At 39.2% G+C, this 16,091-nt stretch overlaps 1 long non-coding RNA gene across 1 annotated transcript in view; it reads left to right on the forward strand.

Moving 5' to 3' along the window:
* The first annotated feature begins 320 nt into the window (after window positions 1-320).
* LOC108445749 overlaps window positions 321-16,091 on the forward strand; it is a 27,951-nt gene continuing 12,180 nt past the window's right edge. The window contains exon 1 of the long non-coding RNA XR_001860710.1: window positions 321-1,626. This is a non-coding gene — a long non-coding RNA (uncharacterized LOC108445749). The remainder of the gene's footprint in view (window positions 1,627-16,091) is intronic.

Below are 16,091 nucleotides of genomic sequence, written 5' to 3' on the forward strand. Positions count from 1 at the left end.
TAATACAAACTAAGCAAGGAATTTTTAATAGCTAACTATTACAGCTGGTGGGGGGGTCCGAGGTTGTGACCCAGGAAGAGGTGACCGGTCCGGGGAGATGGTCCCGAAAGGAATCGCCTTCCCAAGGCCCGGTGTCCTCCTCTCAGCTGCTGGCAGAGGAGCCCTTGCAGAAGCTGTCAGCTCTTTAGTGATATCAGCTCGTGATTTCAGCTCAGCTCTGCCGGGCAGCCTCTAGGCCAAACCAGACCGGAGAGAGAGACGAGAGGACCCGTGTGGCTGGTTCCTCACGAAGGTAGCTTTATTGTGGGTTCCCTCCGGCGAAGGGGAAGGCCAGGGATGAGAGCTCTCTCCTCTACAGAGGCGAATTGGTCTTCTTTTATAGGGATACAGGGGATCAGCAAGGGGACCAATGGATTACAGAGGGTCTGGGATAGACCAATGGGTTAAGAACGATCTGCATAGGGTCTCCCAAAGGATTGTGTGTCTACTTTTCCTCACTGTGACTCAAAAGTAGTCGCCTTTCAGGGAGTCCTGCTGGGCGATTGCAAAATCTTTTATCTCAGCAGACATCCCTCCCGGGCAGTGGCTGGGCATATCCCACAGCTGACTTACTTGTTTTTTCTAAGTTTCAATTGTGCCCAAGAATTGGAAACAAATTTTCCAGCATAATCAATTTTTAGAAGTTCTATAGTGTGGTCTGGTTGAAGCCAGTTACCGAGCTTCACCTTAAAAGGATTATGTCCTAAAAAGACACAATAGGAAAAGATCATCCTTAGTGAGAATATCGGCAGCAAAAACTAGAAAAAATGCTTTGAAGACTAATTTTATAGTGGAGCTATATTACAGATGTATAAATAAGTTGTATAAATAAGTTGTTAATTTGTTGTAGGAAAAATGTACATTAAAACTGAAAAAGGTAAATTTATTACAATGCTAATAGCTTTAAAGACAGTGTCAAGCTTGGCAACCAGCAGTTAAAGTGCACATATCTTTGCATGTTGTCGGAGCATATGGCAAGTGCAGGTTTATTGATGATTTTGAAGACCGACTTTTTGCATGAAAGGTTTTCTGAGATCTCTTAGTTGGGACATCAGTTTCCATGATGGATGATTACACTGAACACTGTAAGAATGGCACAAACGTGCTGGATAGACAGATCTTTAGAAGAACACAATGTTTGAATTACTGATTTTTTTTCCCCCCCTTTCTCACACTACATTTTTTAGCCAGAAGGTAATGCCAACTTTCCAAATCCTTGAAAACCTTCAGACAGATTATACGGGGTTTTTTTTTTCCCCAGGCATTTTTGAAATATTTTTTTCCTCTTTATTCCATCACAGAAGCACTCAGGGAAGATCAAACTACCTTCAGGTCTACAGAATGTGGAAAGCTTCCTTTCCTTCTTGGAAAGAGCAAGGGAACATTACCCTAATATTTCAATACCCAGTCTGTCTTACACCTTTTTAACTTACTCTTAGCTTTAGTGGTTTGGTGATAGAGAATGACATTGATGTAAACCTACAGAAGAACTATCTAGGCCACACTAGAAGAACTGAGGAAAGAAGACTATCACTTTTGGGGGAAAAACCTAGAATCAGTTGTCTTGTGTTGAAAACGAAAGAGAAGGTAAGGAAATTAACTGACCACATTCCATCCATTTTTAGTAGACAAGTTCTCTCACCTTGCATATGCCTGGTGTCACCTATCAAGGAATTGGCCTGGAGTGAAAAGAGGGGGAGGGCAAAGAAGGAGAGCCTTGCGCAGTGCTTTCATTTCTATGGAGAGAGGAAGGGCAGAAAGAATTCAGTGGAATATATCAGGGGAAGGCTGGAGAAATAAATGGGGAACCTCAGAGGAGCAGCGCTACGAAAGTAGGAGGAGTGTGGTTCCAGTATCAAAAAAACCAAAGACATGGAAGAAGATGGTGTGCTGGTCTCAGACCTCTCTAGGAACCAATCAAGTGTGTTTCTGCCTGGTTAAGGAGGCTGATGGGATGTCTCAGCAAAATGCTGTGATCAGGCTGGGCTGCAGTGAAGGTAGGAGGCAGGAGCTTGCAGCTCTGTGTGTACACTTTCATACTCATAAGCTTAGATGAAATTGAGATGAGAATGCTGAAGGAATAAAATAATAATCTTTATTCCAATTGAGTATGGCCTGAATTCAAATCCCATGGTGTTTTATGATACTGAGCAGCCCTGCACAGTGTGAATAGGTAGATGGTGCAATTTTGTAGTCTGAGAAGCTGTCTGAAAAAGCAAAACTTTTGTCTGTTCCTTTATTAATAATTTCAGTTTTAAAAAACTTAAAAACTTTCAAGCTTTGTTACGTATTATGGTGTAAATACTAACTACGATGTCTGGTAGGATTATTGTTGCATTCCATTCTGGCATTTTGCTAGACTCTTGCCTGCTGAAGCTCCTTATGAGCTGTTCTTTCTGTGATAGTGGAGGAGACACAAGTGCTAAAATATGCAAGAACTTTGAGAACAGCATCGACAGCCTGAACCCTATGAGAAAATGGAGCAAGCCACTATTTGCTGTAGTGCTTTACATTAGCTGATTTTTCAGAAACTCAAGAAATGTTCATAAAAAGCATTAGGTACTGGGATGCCTGTAGAAATCTCTTTCCGGCCAGGAATGTTGCAGAAGAGAGCTTCACGGTGTGAACTGTAGGCTGCAGATGGATAAAATCAGAAAGGAGAGAGAACGTCATTGTGCACTGGAACATTCAGTGGAGGAACACCAACCTTTTAAGCTAAGTGGATGAAAGTGAAAAAAAGAATATATTAAATGCAAATTAATTTGTTTCTGACTTACCACAGTGATTTTAATTTCTTAATTGTGGCAAGCATCTTCCAATTTTTATGAAGAAAAATTGGAGGATATCCAGAATAGCTACAGCTCCAAGCAACTGACTGTATGCAAGATTTTTGCTGATCCATCTATAATAATGTTTTCTATAGAATTCAAATATTTTTATTTTTATCAGGTTTTCAATATTTAGCTGATAGTTTTCTCAGAATTAGTCTTGGTAAAGAGATAGTTGGAAAAAAAAAAATGAAGTAGAAATAGTGCTGGGGGTGCCAGCAAAAATGGTACATAAACCTTCATGTAGATAGTGGCCATCCTATCAATTTAATAACTTTGAAGTAGAACTGCAAACCTAGGGGGAAAAAAAGAATAATTCACCACTCCCAGGAGCAGAGGTGGGATACAATGATCTGTAAAGACTTCTCCAATCTGTACATTTTGTGAGACAGCAATGTTTCAGAGATGGTGAATTAGTTTTAACATTTCAGAGGGGCTTTTAGAAGGCTGGAGTACCCAGTTCTAGAAACATGGAATCATTTAGGTTAGAAAATACCTCTAAGATTATTGAGTCCAACCATTCACCCACTGCAAGTCCACATTAAACCATGTCCTTGAGAGCCGTATCTACATGTCTTTAAATAGCTCCAGGGATGGTTATGCTACCGTAGCCCTGGGCAGCCTTGTTCCAGTGCTTGACAACCCTTAATATGAAGGAATTTCCCCTAATATCCAAACTAAACCTCCCCTGGTGCAACTTGAGGCTGTTTCCTGTTGTCCTGTTGCTTGTTCTTTAGGAGAAGAGCCCGACCCCCACCTGGCTACACCCTCCTCCTCAGGTCATTGTAGAAAGCAACAAGATCCCCCCTAAGCCTCCTTTTCTCCGGGCTGAGCCCCCCCGCTCCCTCAGCTGCTCCTCATGAACTCCATTCACTTCTGTGGACTCACTCCAGCACCTCAGTGTCTTTCTTGTTGTGAAGGGCCCAAAACTGAACACTGGATTTGAGGTGCAGCTATTTTTGAATATTTGAATGTTTTTATATGCCTTCCATTTTCAGAAGGCCAGTGATGCATTTGAAAAACTTCTTCTGTCTTCTTAGATCTAGGTTCTAAAAAATGTGGGTAGAAAAAAAATCATTCTTACATACTTTTGTTGTATAATACATGCTTTATATGATTAACTGCAGAGACATCCAAGATTTTAATCAGTATTGAAATTGCTATTGCAGTAATTGGTAACTTTTCTATCTGGCCTCAAAAAGAGGTATCTTTCAAAATGCTTACATGATTTAGGCTTCCAATTAATGGGAAAATTGCCATCGGTTTTAATATTAGAGGATCTGGACTTCAGAAAAATAAAGCTGTGACACTATTTTACTGTAAAACCTCCAATTAGCTGCCTGCATTCCTATCTCCTGTGGAGTTCTTGTTGATTAATTTAGAACTTCAGCCAGAAGGTAAGACATTTTTTGGAATGAAAAGATTGCCTCAGGTGGGCAATTTTCCATGGAAAAAAATCTTATCCATGATTGTAAGACATCACTACCTGATTAAGAAAGCTATCCGTGAAAGTCAAGAGTTGAGCTGATGAGGAGCACCGAAACAACGAGCAGGTAGATCAGGTTGCAAAAATAGAGGTGTCACAGAAGGAAACGAATTAAGTCATGGACTTCAAACCGAACCACTACACTTTGTAAAGTGTATTGAAAAATATTATCAGTTGGGACTTGTTTATGTCATGAGAAGTAATTTTGGGGGCACTATTTTAATTTGTATTTGACAGTGAGCTGACAGAAGAAGGCAGAAACCTTATGACAGCAGCTAATGCTTAATATTAATTTATATAAATACTGTATTTATATAGTAAAGTACGTGTGTTAATCAGAGGAGACATGACAGAAGCTTAGTTCAGTAACTGGAATCACCCGAGGTATCTTTTAAAAGACAATTTAGAAAAACAAACCCATAACTGTAGGTATCTGCAGTATTCTACTCGTACAAGTGAAAAGTTTTCTCATATCTTTGATCTGGGAAGGCCGTTTAATCTTGATGTGGTGTGAAATGGTAGTAATCCTGACTGATCAATTGGTAGAAATTTAAATTTCTTGCAGAGGGAAGGTCAGTAATGCTGCTTGCTGGGGCAATTTCTGCACAGCAGGGAATCATTCTGATTAAAGCTCCTTTTGAGACTGAATATTTTCTCTGATTGGAAGATTAAATGTGTCTTTAATCACCCATGTAAGATGACATCATCAGGATGCTATAAATTGGCTGAAGGATTAAATGCCCACTATCAAAATGCAAACTTAATTCTGAAGTTGGAAACTACAAGGCTGCCTTTTTTTAGTTCTTTGATCAGCACTAGTTAATATGAACCCTGACTACATGCTATAGCTGAATAAGAAGATCTGTATTAGAATGTGTGCTAAATATAGTGAGTTTTTTTTTTTTTAGCAGACAGCTGCTTTCTCAAAGAATTTTTCTTTGGCAATTCATGGGAATATGCTTTTCTGCACTTTGTTCCAGATGACACTGAACATTTACCTCTGGATGAATTACTGGGATACTTCTGTAGTAACATTTACATTACAGTTAGATTTATAATTGTTATAGGGATGAGGAAGTCAGGTAACTCACTGAATTCATCCACAGAAATCCTACATGTATTTTTAATTATGTAAAAATGAGGCAGTCCAAAAAAGCAAGAAACCTCCAAACAAAGCATTCCATTAAACCATGTCTGACGCATTAGAAGATTTTGGGTAGCTATCACAGGGGAAAGGCTGATGTTAACAATTTAAAAGCCTGCTTAAATGCACAGGACAAGGCAGACAGTGTATAATGGACTGCTTAGTTGGAAACAAGACTATAAGATGGTTGGAAAATTCACTTTTCTAAGGAAACAAAAGATGGTAGTGAAAAGTTCTCTAAATGCATCAAAAGCAGGAAGTCATTTAGGGGACAAGTGAGGAGATGACAGGAGGAAAAAATGTCAAAGAGGTGCTTGAGTGATGACACTAACAGACTTGGTGAATTCCTTGTTTCATTTTTTATTGCTGAAGGTGTTGGGGAAAGTCTCATGTACACAATAAATTATTTATACCAGAGGGATCAGACAACAGGTTATCAAAACAATGTGGAATATTTATTTATAATTAATTGAAAGTAGAGGGTACTTAACATGCTCTTTAATTTAAAAATGTGAGGGGAAAAACCATGCATGAAATATCAACCCAAGGATATTGGATTGATTTCTTTCTTTTTTTTTCCCTTTAACATTGAATTAATCAATTGGTGTTAAAAACAGATTATTAAGGGAGTTGTCCCATTTTCAGACAGGGGCAAAGTCCCTTCTGAAAAAATGTGTTCCAGCCATACAGGAGTTACTGTGCTCAGAGCAGGGATACATCAGACTGCCCATTAAAACTGAGGTGATGCCAGGCTTGGTAGTCTTGCAGTGTCACTTTGACCTCTTGGTTAGGAATGTATGTAAGAAGTCTACAGATGGAACAACAGCTGGTAAAGCACAACTGGACCGTGCAAAAATAGCTGTCTGCAGCCAACACCCTTGTAGGATAAGTCTTTGCTGTGCTCCATATTCTGACTCGCTTGACTTAAGTCATCTCCAGCACCCTCTTGCTAACAGAGAGAACAAGGGAGCAAGAGGAGCCAGCTTGGTTTAAAGGAAACACATACAAGTGTTGAACCCCATGGAAATGCAGAGCAAATGAGCTGCTTGGGCTGTGGCATCACCCGAGGGACCTGAGCGCACATAGGAAATGTGGGGTGTTGGGACAGCATGGCTTCTCTCTGAAGGGAAATCCCAGCTGACTAAACTTGGTATGTGTTCCCTGAGTCAGCAGGTAAAGCTGTCTAGTAAGTGTTCATAAAGCCTTTGATGCAGGTGTACACCTGAGGTTTTTAAAGCATGAAAGCTACCACAGGGTTGGAGGAGAGATGGCCAGTAGACAGGAGGCAGAAGTGGACCTTGGAAAGTGAAAAAACTTTTGGAAGCTGATTGGATTTTGGTGGATACTCTCAGGACAAAATGCAAAACAGAAGCCTTCTTACTTTGTGTAGTGGATTATGAAAGGAAGCCTCTTTTGTTCATAAGTGTTTCTTTAAAAATAAACTTGGTATAAGATACCTTTAAGTAATCGGTAGCCTATAGTTTGGCAATTCTCACATACTGAGGGTTGTTACTCTCATGGATGTTTGGTTTTTAAGTTTAAATTTTTAAAAACTTAAAAATTAATTTTTGTCATAAATTGTTATCATATTATTAATGTCAGGTGTAATCTTCTTTGGCAATTATGATGGAACATGAAAAATGAAACTACTGGCACTGTATCTTTTGTCTCATATCAGACTTAACAGCTCAAATTATTTCCATCATCCTAAGGCTTTATTTGCAGTTATTGCCTTGAACCCTGGTAATGGATGAAGATGCAGGAAATATCCTTGAGACAGCAGTTAATAATTATTATTACACATAGTGGATAAAAAATAGTTATTCAAACACCCCTGTTGAAAGTAGATCCATAATTCATAATGGTTCTTGATTGCCTTTTAAGAGATGTCTGTGGGTTAAAATGTGTTTCCTATTGGCCTGAACCTTGAATTGGTGAAACTCTTTTACTGGAGCTGGAATTTCTATATGCTTTTCCTTCCTTCTGTTCTTCCTTCCTTCCTTCCATCCTTCCCTGAGGCTGCAAGAGTTAAGACTGGGAGATGCTATTTAGGGTTCAGCGTGATCTTAATGTAACATCCAGTATATTCACGTGAGATCCATAATTTCTGGTTGGAACTGCACGTTCAACTGCACCTTTAGCCATTGTGCCCTTAAGCCTTCTTATTTCACTTCTCTGTCACTAGGCATATTAAAACAGAGATTTTGAAACTATTTTAATTTCCAGTTGAAAAGTCTGGTTTTATTTAAAATACGAGTTTGCTTTTTATAATAAAAAAATCTAAAATTCACCGTTGCCAGAGCTTCCCTAGACAGCAGTGCAGCGAGTTTAGACTTTCCTGAACAAAGCATTGGCCTACATTAAAAACTTCCTATCTTTTTCAAGTCCCAAGCTGCAGCCATAGACTGAACATGGCTGTGCATGTTCTGGTTTACTTAAAAAGTTTTTGAGTTACTGTGCTTGTGTTTATCTAGAAAAGCAGGATGTAGCCAAGAGTTTGCTACACGGTAGTGCAGTCTGCAATACTAAAAGGGTAGAAGCAGTCTTCCGGATCACCCATGTTCAAAACTCCCTGTTCCTATTATGTGAAAACTACTGTCACAGTATAGTTAAAAATAAAGTTCTGGCTAATTCTCATGTAATAATTAGTTTCAGGCTCACATTTCCCTATTGTTCAGAGGCAGCTATATTTTAACGAACATTTTGTGGAAGAGTTTCCTAGGCTGTTCTGTGCTAATCTAAATTTGGAGTGAATAACTATAGATGAAAGCCAGCATCTGGTACGCTGACTGTAATGATTCAAAACCGCTGGTTTTTCTTAACATGCACCTGCTTTAAAAAAAAAAAAAAAGGTAGAATATGGTGGCCGGTGAACCTACGTTACACGGGACAGAGAGTTTTCAGTGAGACAAGGCCCCAGTACCACAAGAACCACTTTATGTTGGGGTGACCAGAAAGGATTCTCCCAGGATGCATTGTTCAGTTATGTTAATCTATCCCAATTTGAATTCCCTGGTTGGCTGCTAGCCTCTACCCCTCGTCACTCCCCCAGAGCTTCCCCATTGGTCCCCATTCCCTAGTCCCGCCATTTCCCGCCCCCGGACAAAACCTCTGAGTTTGGCGTTCTCGTCTTTGCCTCTGGAGTCTTCAACAGTGTAGAAGCAATAAATGCTCCTGTTGGAACCCATGCAAAGAACCTTCCTGCCTCTTTTGCCTCCAACTTTATACTGAAGCTAGCCGTGCATTTGTGTGTGCACGCGTGTGACCCCGCAGAGCCAGACAGAGACAGTAATAGTAGAATACAAAAGTTGTGGTGTTCTATGCGCTCAAAAATATGAAAATTGACAGACTTTCTATTTATTTCGGCTTAGTATGTCTCATGAATTAAGATTTTAATTCACTCCCCCTTCCATTACATTCCCACGCCTCACTTTGTGTTAGAAGTCACAGTGTACTACCATCTATGAGCTGCTTATCTTGCTAGAATGATACCAAATAGATAAATTCTTCTGGAATAAGTGGCACACTCGTATACCTGTGCTCTGGAATAACCCCATGCATATTATTCACATAGTTTATTTTGAATTCTTGTTTTCCCCTTGCCCCAGTGGTCCCAATTAGTGCTATTTTTCTCTGCATCACAAAGCTAACGTCATCTCAAATTCAGTGTTAAAAAATTGTGCAGTCAGTCAACTCTCAAACAGGGTTTCAGAAATAAGTAGTAAAATTAGGAAGTACACAAAGAGTTGTAAACGAGGCTGAGACTTTTGAAAGGAAAAGTCAACTCATTTATTTATTAACTGGTGAGAGCGGGAACCCAGGATAAGCCCAGGCTCCGTGCAACAAGCCAGAATAAAACAATACACCAACAAGACAGTGAGACCCACTGGGTGCTCCCTTGGACCCCAAGTTCCGCAGGAGGACCCCCCCTACCCCGCCCCCCAGGTGCAGGTAGCTTTTAAAGTCTTTGGTGCTACCGGACCGGTGCATTTCTTAATCCTCATGGTGATTGATCCCTTTCCTGTTCGCTGGTTGGTCTATACCTCCGTGCATTCCTCACCAATCATTTCCAAACAAGTCCACTTCACTGGTTGGCTCGTTCTCCAATCACAGTCTAGGGCATCGTTCTCATCCCTTGTACCCTACGAAGCAATGCGCTAGAAAGTTCCTTCCATTAAACCCATTGGGTCCTTGTTATATCCCCATCCAGTGGTTACATTCCAGCATTACACCCGTACAGTCTCGCAACTTCCCTTCAATTAACGTGTCCATCTATTCCACCCTCAACTCCCCTCTTCTATATCTCATTTAAACAGTAATAACCAACACCCTGAAACCAACTCATTTATTACACGAAGCATTACTCAGAAACATAAATTCATTCCTTGCTTGGGTATTAACTCTCCGGGGTCTACATGTGTCTATATTGTGTGAACATAAAATACTTCTCAAGACCAGAACCTAGTAAATTTCTGTGGTATGCTGTGGAGCCTGGGGGCAAACTGAATCCCATAAAATGTGGCAGTTGCTAGGGTAACGAGCATTACTTGTGACTGCTTATTATAAGAACTTCTCTTTCTGAGGGGGCTTTTCCCTTCTTTCTTCCTTTTTTTATCTTTTTCTTGCGTAAAAAAGGGATGGGAAGTGTCATTCCATTTCCACACATTTTTTAGAGCAAAACATGATGGGTGTTGGACCCCTACTTTAACAAATAGAAAGAGAGGCTTTCACAGATAGGGCCTCATTTATATGTGCAAGAAATGCTGAATTTTAGAAGAGCACCTCTGACTTTTCCAAGCTTTTCTGTGGCAGTAAATTTTGTTCCTGATGACAGCACAAATGCTCTAAGCAGAATAAAATTAGTTGGGAAATTTTGAGTGCTGCTCCTCTTGCTTCTTATTGTAATTCAGTCTGAAGTCATAGGAATCCAAAGCAAAGATAGAACAGTATTTACAAAAAGAGAATAAACACATAAATATTTCATGGATATTTTTTTTTTTTCCCATTAGCAGTTATGGAAAGAATACAGTATTTTGCCTATTCACAGCAAAAAGGAAGAGAGGACTACAGGCAATGCAATGAATTTTCTTTTAAATTTTTTCTTCCATTTGACATCTTATTATTAATTTTAAAACACATTTGCAAGTGTATTCTGCTTAAAAGTGAAACATCTATTTCCAATCCTTTTCATAAAAATTTTGCTCTCTAAAGACTTCTTTTTTAAAAAACCATCAACAATATATTTTTAATTTGAAACAGAAATGAACACATTTGAGATGATTTTATTGCCAAATCATCTCCTTTCTTTGGAGTTTTTTTTTATGAAAATAAATTTGGAGGAAAGTTGAAAAAGCCTACTATTTTCAGTGCAGCCTTAGCAACCAACCTACTTGGTCTCAGAAGATACTGCAATTTGTTCTACTTATATGAAAATTAAATGTCACAGTGATTTCTTTAAATAATTGAGAAATACTTGCTTTGCTTTCAGTCATTTCCCCCATATCCTAAGAAAAAACAAAGCTTTTTGAAACCAAATACCAGCACTTAAAATGTGAGTGTGTGAATTTAGCCATTACTTCTGAAAGTGAATGATCTTTTATTATAGATATGAGTATTTGCTGCTCTTACTGAAGCCAGCAAATCCGAATATAAAGCATGGGGTGCAAATTAGGGGATTTTAGGAATTCATGTCTGAAAACAGTAGCTGACTTGAGCTGAAAAGATGATCCCAAACCCACACACTGGAGGTACTCTTTCTATTGCTTTTAGGCATGGTAGTTGATGCTTGTTAAAACACAAGAAAACACTATTTTAGCAGTCTGAAAAAAGCAGTAATTGCCTTCAGCCATTCTCCAAACTATTTACAAGCTCATTTTGAATTTTCTAAAGAGTTTTTAATTAATCAAAGAAGCTGAGTTGCAAGGGACCTGTCAGGATCATGGAGTCCCAACTCCTGGCCCTACACAAGACCCCCCAAGAATCACACCATGGCCTGAGAGAGCTGTCCAAATGCTTTCTGAACTCTGTCAGGCTTGGTGCTGTGAGCACTTCCCTGGGGAGCCTGTTCCAGTGCCCAAACACCCTCTGGGAGAAGAACCTTTTTCTAATCTCCAACCTAAACCTTCCCCGATACAACTTCAGACCATTCCCTTGGGTCCTGCCTCTGGTCACCATGAAGACATTGCTGAAAGTGATCTCTTACAAAAATGAAATGATAAGGTCTTTATTTTCACCTAACAAGTTCCTGAAGAGTGGCAGGGTTGGCAAGCACAGGTTATCTTAAAAAAAATCAAAGCCTAAATTTCAAACTCTTTGTGACTGAACTTGATTCTCAATACAGTATTTAAGTGGCAATGGTAATCCTATAAAATAAATTTAAAAACCTGGTGTCATAACACCAAACAGAATTGAAATATACAATAAAAAGCACCTTAGGCTTTTTGTATGGTAGAGTTTATAAGAAGACATAGAGCTGTGATGACATTTCCTTTCCTAGTTTGTGAATTCACAAACTGGAAAATTCTAGTTGCTTCAATAACTTCGTAAAGTAATTTGATAGTAAGAGCAAATAATGCCTAGAGATAACTACAAAAACTGTAATGTGATGTAGGCATGATTTTTGCTAATTGCAATATTGTTGGATAATTTCCCTGTTTTAGTGGTAAGAAACTTGTCTCTCTTTTACATGCTATCATTGCTCCCTGTCATCTGCAATAATACAGGCTAAAATACATCGTGTTGTGAAAGCTCCTTTTTCTGTGTGAAGATACTTAACTGCTTTTGTTGTTAGGGTTATTAAATACAGCACACAAAAAGGTCTGTTACTTTTAACTGATGTTTCCATATGTATCCGAAATCAGTGAGAAGTAGCTGAGCAATTTTTAAAATGGTGCTTAGAGAAATTAAGTGTCAGGACAACAGAAGGGAAGCTCTTAATGAGGCAAGGTAATCATAAGTTTTCTTTGATAGTTCCCCAAAAATGTGATCTGAGCATGAATGCGACTGTTTGTATTTCTAGTGATAACTAGGAATGATTTTAGGAGGCATCCTGTAAAGCTACAGTCTTTTTGTACCTATGACCCTGTCACCTGTATAGCCTTGCAGAAATCATAGAATTTTGCAGAAGAGCTATGAAACAGAAGCATGGCGGAGGGATTGCTACAATATCTATAGCAAGTGTGGGGACAACCTAATTGCACTATTGCAGCTCAGGGCTTAAAATAACATGTCCTCCTAAGACAGCTGCTTAAACTTGATACAGCTAGACTGTTGCTCTGGGAGTGAGTGAGATCACATATAGTTAAGTATTTATTGCGAATCTAGTCCATGCAAAACTGGACAGAGTCAATTCACTTATTGTGTCACCTGCCAGCATAATCCCTCTTTGTGGCTCCTTTATTTTTGTTCTTTTTCATTTAAGTTATAACTTCTGTTTTGGTTAAAGAGTTTATCTCTTTGGACATCTTTGTACAACATCTCTTTTGTTGCAGGCTTCTAGATATTGTGACCCTTAGAAATGATAATAATAGTATTTAGAATCATAGAAACATAGAACCGTGGAATGGTATGTGTTGGAAGGGAGCTTAAAGATCATCTCGTTCCAACCCCTTTGCCATGGGCAGGGACACCTTTCACCAGACCAGGTTACTCACAGCCCCATCCAGCCTGGCCTTGAACACTTCCAGGGATGTGGCATCCCCTGCTTCTCTGGGCAACCTGTGCCAGGGCCTCACCACCCTCATAGTAAAGAATTTTTTCCTAAGATAACGTGTGCTTTTTCAGTTTGAAGCCATTCCCCTTCATTCTGTCACTACATGCTCCTTTAAATAGTCCCTTTCCATGTTTCTTGTGGGCTCCCTTCAGGTAATGGAAGGCCACAAGTAGGCTGTAGATCACAGGATCCATTCTCAGCTAGTGTTGGTCCTAGGTTTTTCCTGGTCCCTCTCATCTTCCAGCTTGATGCAATTCTTTCTTTAAATTATTAGTACTAATATGGAAAGATTATTTTTAAATCTTGAACTCTAAAATAGATTATTTACTGAAGATAAAATGCCGAATAACCACAGACAGGAGGTGTGCAATAGTGAAATTAGCTTGAAATAAATTACATCAATTGAGGACTTTGGAAAAGGACTTTGAAATTTTATTGTTTTAATGCTACGATTTAGAGAAGTTTATAAGAAATGTCCTTTCCTGTAGAAAGTGAGCTTTATTTTTTTTAAGTAAACTCTTGCTGTTTTTTCAGTAGTAGGAATTTTAATTGTGAACTTTACAACAGCAGTGAGGCGGCATTAAGTATGGTAAGGTATACCATTCCATATCTGTACTTGTATAAAAGGGGTTTTGCTGTCTGAATTTTTGCTCTAAAAAATCAATGTCTAAATGGCAGAATAAAATGCAAGGGTGGGAATTTGTTAAAAAAATCCAAAGCCTTCAGTCAAAAATGTCTCTTGTGGTAATATTTAGCTTTATTAACAGTCCATGTCAGCTGTTTTTGTTGAATGACTCATAGGGTCCATGCTTCAAAAGAAAAGGAGCCATATCTCCAAATCTTATGTTCAACTATGTGACTATTAACAGAAAAGTACTGTTATTTCTCAATGGAATCCAGTTTTGCTAAAACAGTGTGGTATAATCGTGAAACTAAGCCACTTTCTTAACTTGGATGTAGCATGCATCCAAATGTCATATGTAGGAGAATAAAGAATAACTAGAATTTGGCCTGGTTTTGGCAGGGACACAGCTAATTTTCTTCCAAGTAGCTGGTACAGTGCTGTCACATTGCTGTGTTTGAATTTAATATGAAGGTAATGTTGATAACACAGGGATGTTTTTGTTGCTGAGCAGGACTTGCACAGCATCAAGGCCTTTTCTGCTTCTTGTGCTTCCTCACCAGCGAGAAGCTTGGGGGCACAGGAAGCTGGAAAGGTACATGGCCTAGACAAATGATCCCAACCCACCCAAGGGATATTCCACACTCTGTGGTGGCATCTCAAAAAACAAACTGGGAGAAAGCTAGTTGAGAAGCCACTGGTCGGGAACAGGCTGGGCATTGGCCATTGGTGGGCAGTGGGCAATTGCATTTTACTTCTCTTTTTTGTATATTCTAATTCTGTTTTTTTTGTTGTTTTCATTTTCTGTCCTATTTCTGCTCTGTAAAGTGTCTAAAGTGTCTTTAACTCAACCCAGGAATTTAACTTTTTTTTTTTTTCCTAATTCTCTCCTTCATCCCAGTGAAGGTTTGGGAATGAGTGAGCAGCTCTTACGTGTTTAGCTACCTGCTGGGTTAAATCACAACAGAATTCTAAAGGAAAAAAATGTTGAATTCTTGAACTATTATCTTGTGAAGAAAGATTATAGGGCCAAGGTATGTTTAAGAATGACTAAAATGAACAGCATATTCCTGATACATTTTTATGTCTTCCGAGTGCTATGGTCATAAAAAACCAGTACTGTATAATAAATACCTGGTACCAAGTTGTAGCAAATATTAAAGAACAGCATGTAGTGGAGGGGTACAAGAGTCTGTGACTTAGGAAAACAAGAGATTATAAGGCCAGCTAAAACCAATATAATAGCAATGAGTATAATGGTTTTCTTTCATCACTTCAACAGAATGAAATAAACTGATACATGTTGTCCTTTGCCTCATCAAAATAAACACCATTTATTTATATGATTTTATAAGGATGCTAACTGGAAATGAGTCTGTAACTAGATGAATTATTTAATATGAAATGTGTGTAAGCATGAAACATATGCTAAGTATTGTGGATTGATTAGTAAGGGAAGAAAACTGAAATAACTAGGAAGAAGGGAAGTGATGCAGTGATATATATTAATGATATGTGTTAATTTTTGATAAAAAAATATGAGCATTCTGTGGCTGGCCTGTGTTTTCACATGTACAGCTAATTAACATCAAGATTTCTAAGAAGTATATTTTAAACTGGAATAAACAAGGGCAGTAAAAGATCAGCACTTCTGTATTGTTTGGAGGTTTTCTTGACTGTGTTTGAGACCAGAAGCTGAAATATATTTTTACAGAGTAGCAGTTTTCAGGCCTTCTCAGGAAATGAGTTCAAACATTCCAGTCTCATGCTTTCCATCTTCACTTTCAGAACCTAAACACACCTTCTGGAGGTGTTGCACTGTTGGAGTCTCCCTCCCCGCTGCCATGTAGTCCTGGGAGAGGGGCCCTGGGGGGGAGACACGGCGTTTCTTTAGCCCCTGGTCAGCCTCATTCCCCATTGGTTGTTTTGTGTTCCCCTGCGTGGCCAAGCACCCTTGGGTCCTGTGATTGCCTCAGTTCCTCGGCAGAGCCCCGGCCATGCGGCTGGAGAAATAAACATGTCTGAAACATCTACCAAGAATCGGTCCATATCTATTTCTTTTCCATGGACCTCGTTGTCTGATACACGTGTTGCAGTATCCCCACTGTAACATTGCACAGTATGAAACCATGCTGGTATTGTTTTAGGTGCATGGTTTCTGTGTGTGTGTGCACAGCTGAACAGCTCCATGCCCCTAGCATGTGTAGTTGCTTTGAAATCCAGCCCACGGCAGATGAAGTTGATTATTTGTTATTGTAGTG

Source organism: Corvus brachyrhynchos, unplaced genomic scaffold (genome assembly GCF_000691975.1).
Source record: "Corvus brachyrhynchos isolate BGI_N302 unplaced genomic scaffold, ASM69197v1 scaffold33, whole genome shotgun sequence".
Taxonomy (NCBI): Eukaryota; Metazoa; Chordata; class Aves; order Passeriformes; family Corvidae; genus Corvus; species Corvus brachyrhynchos.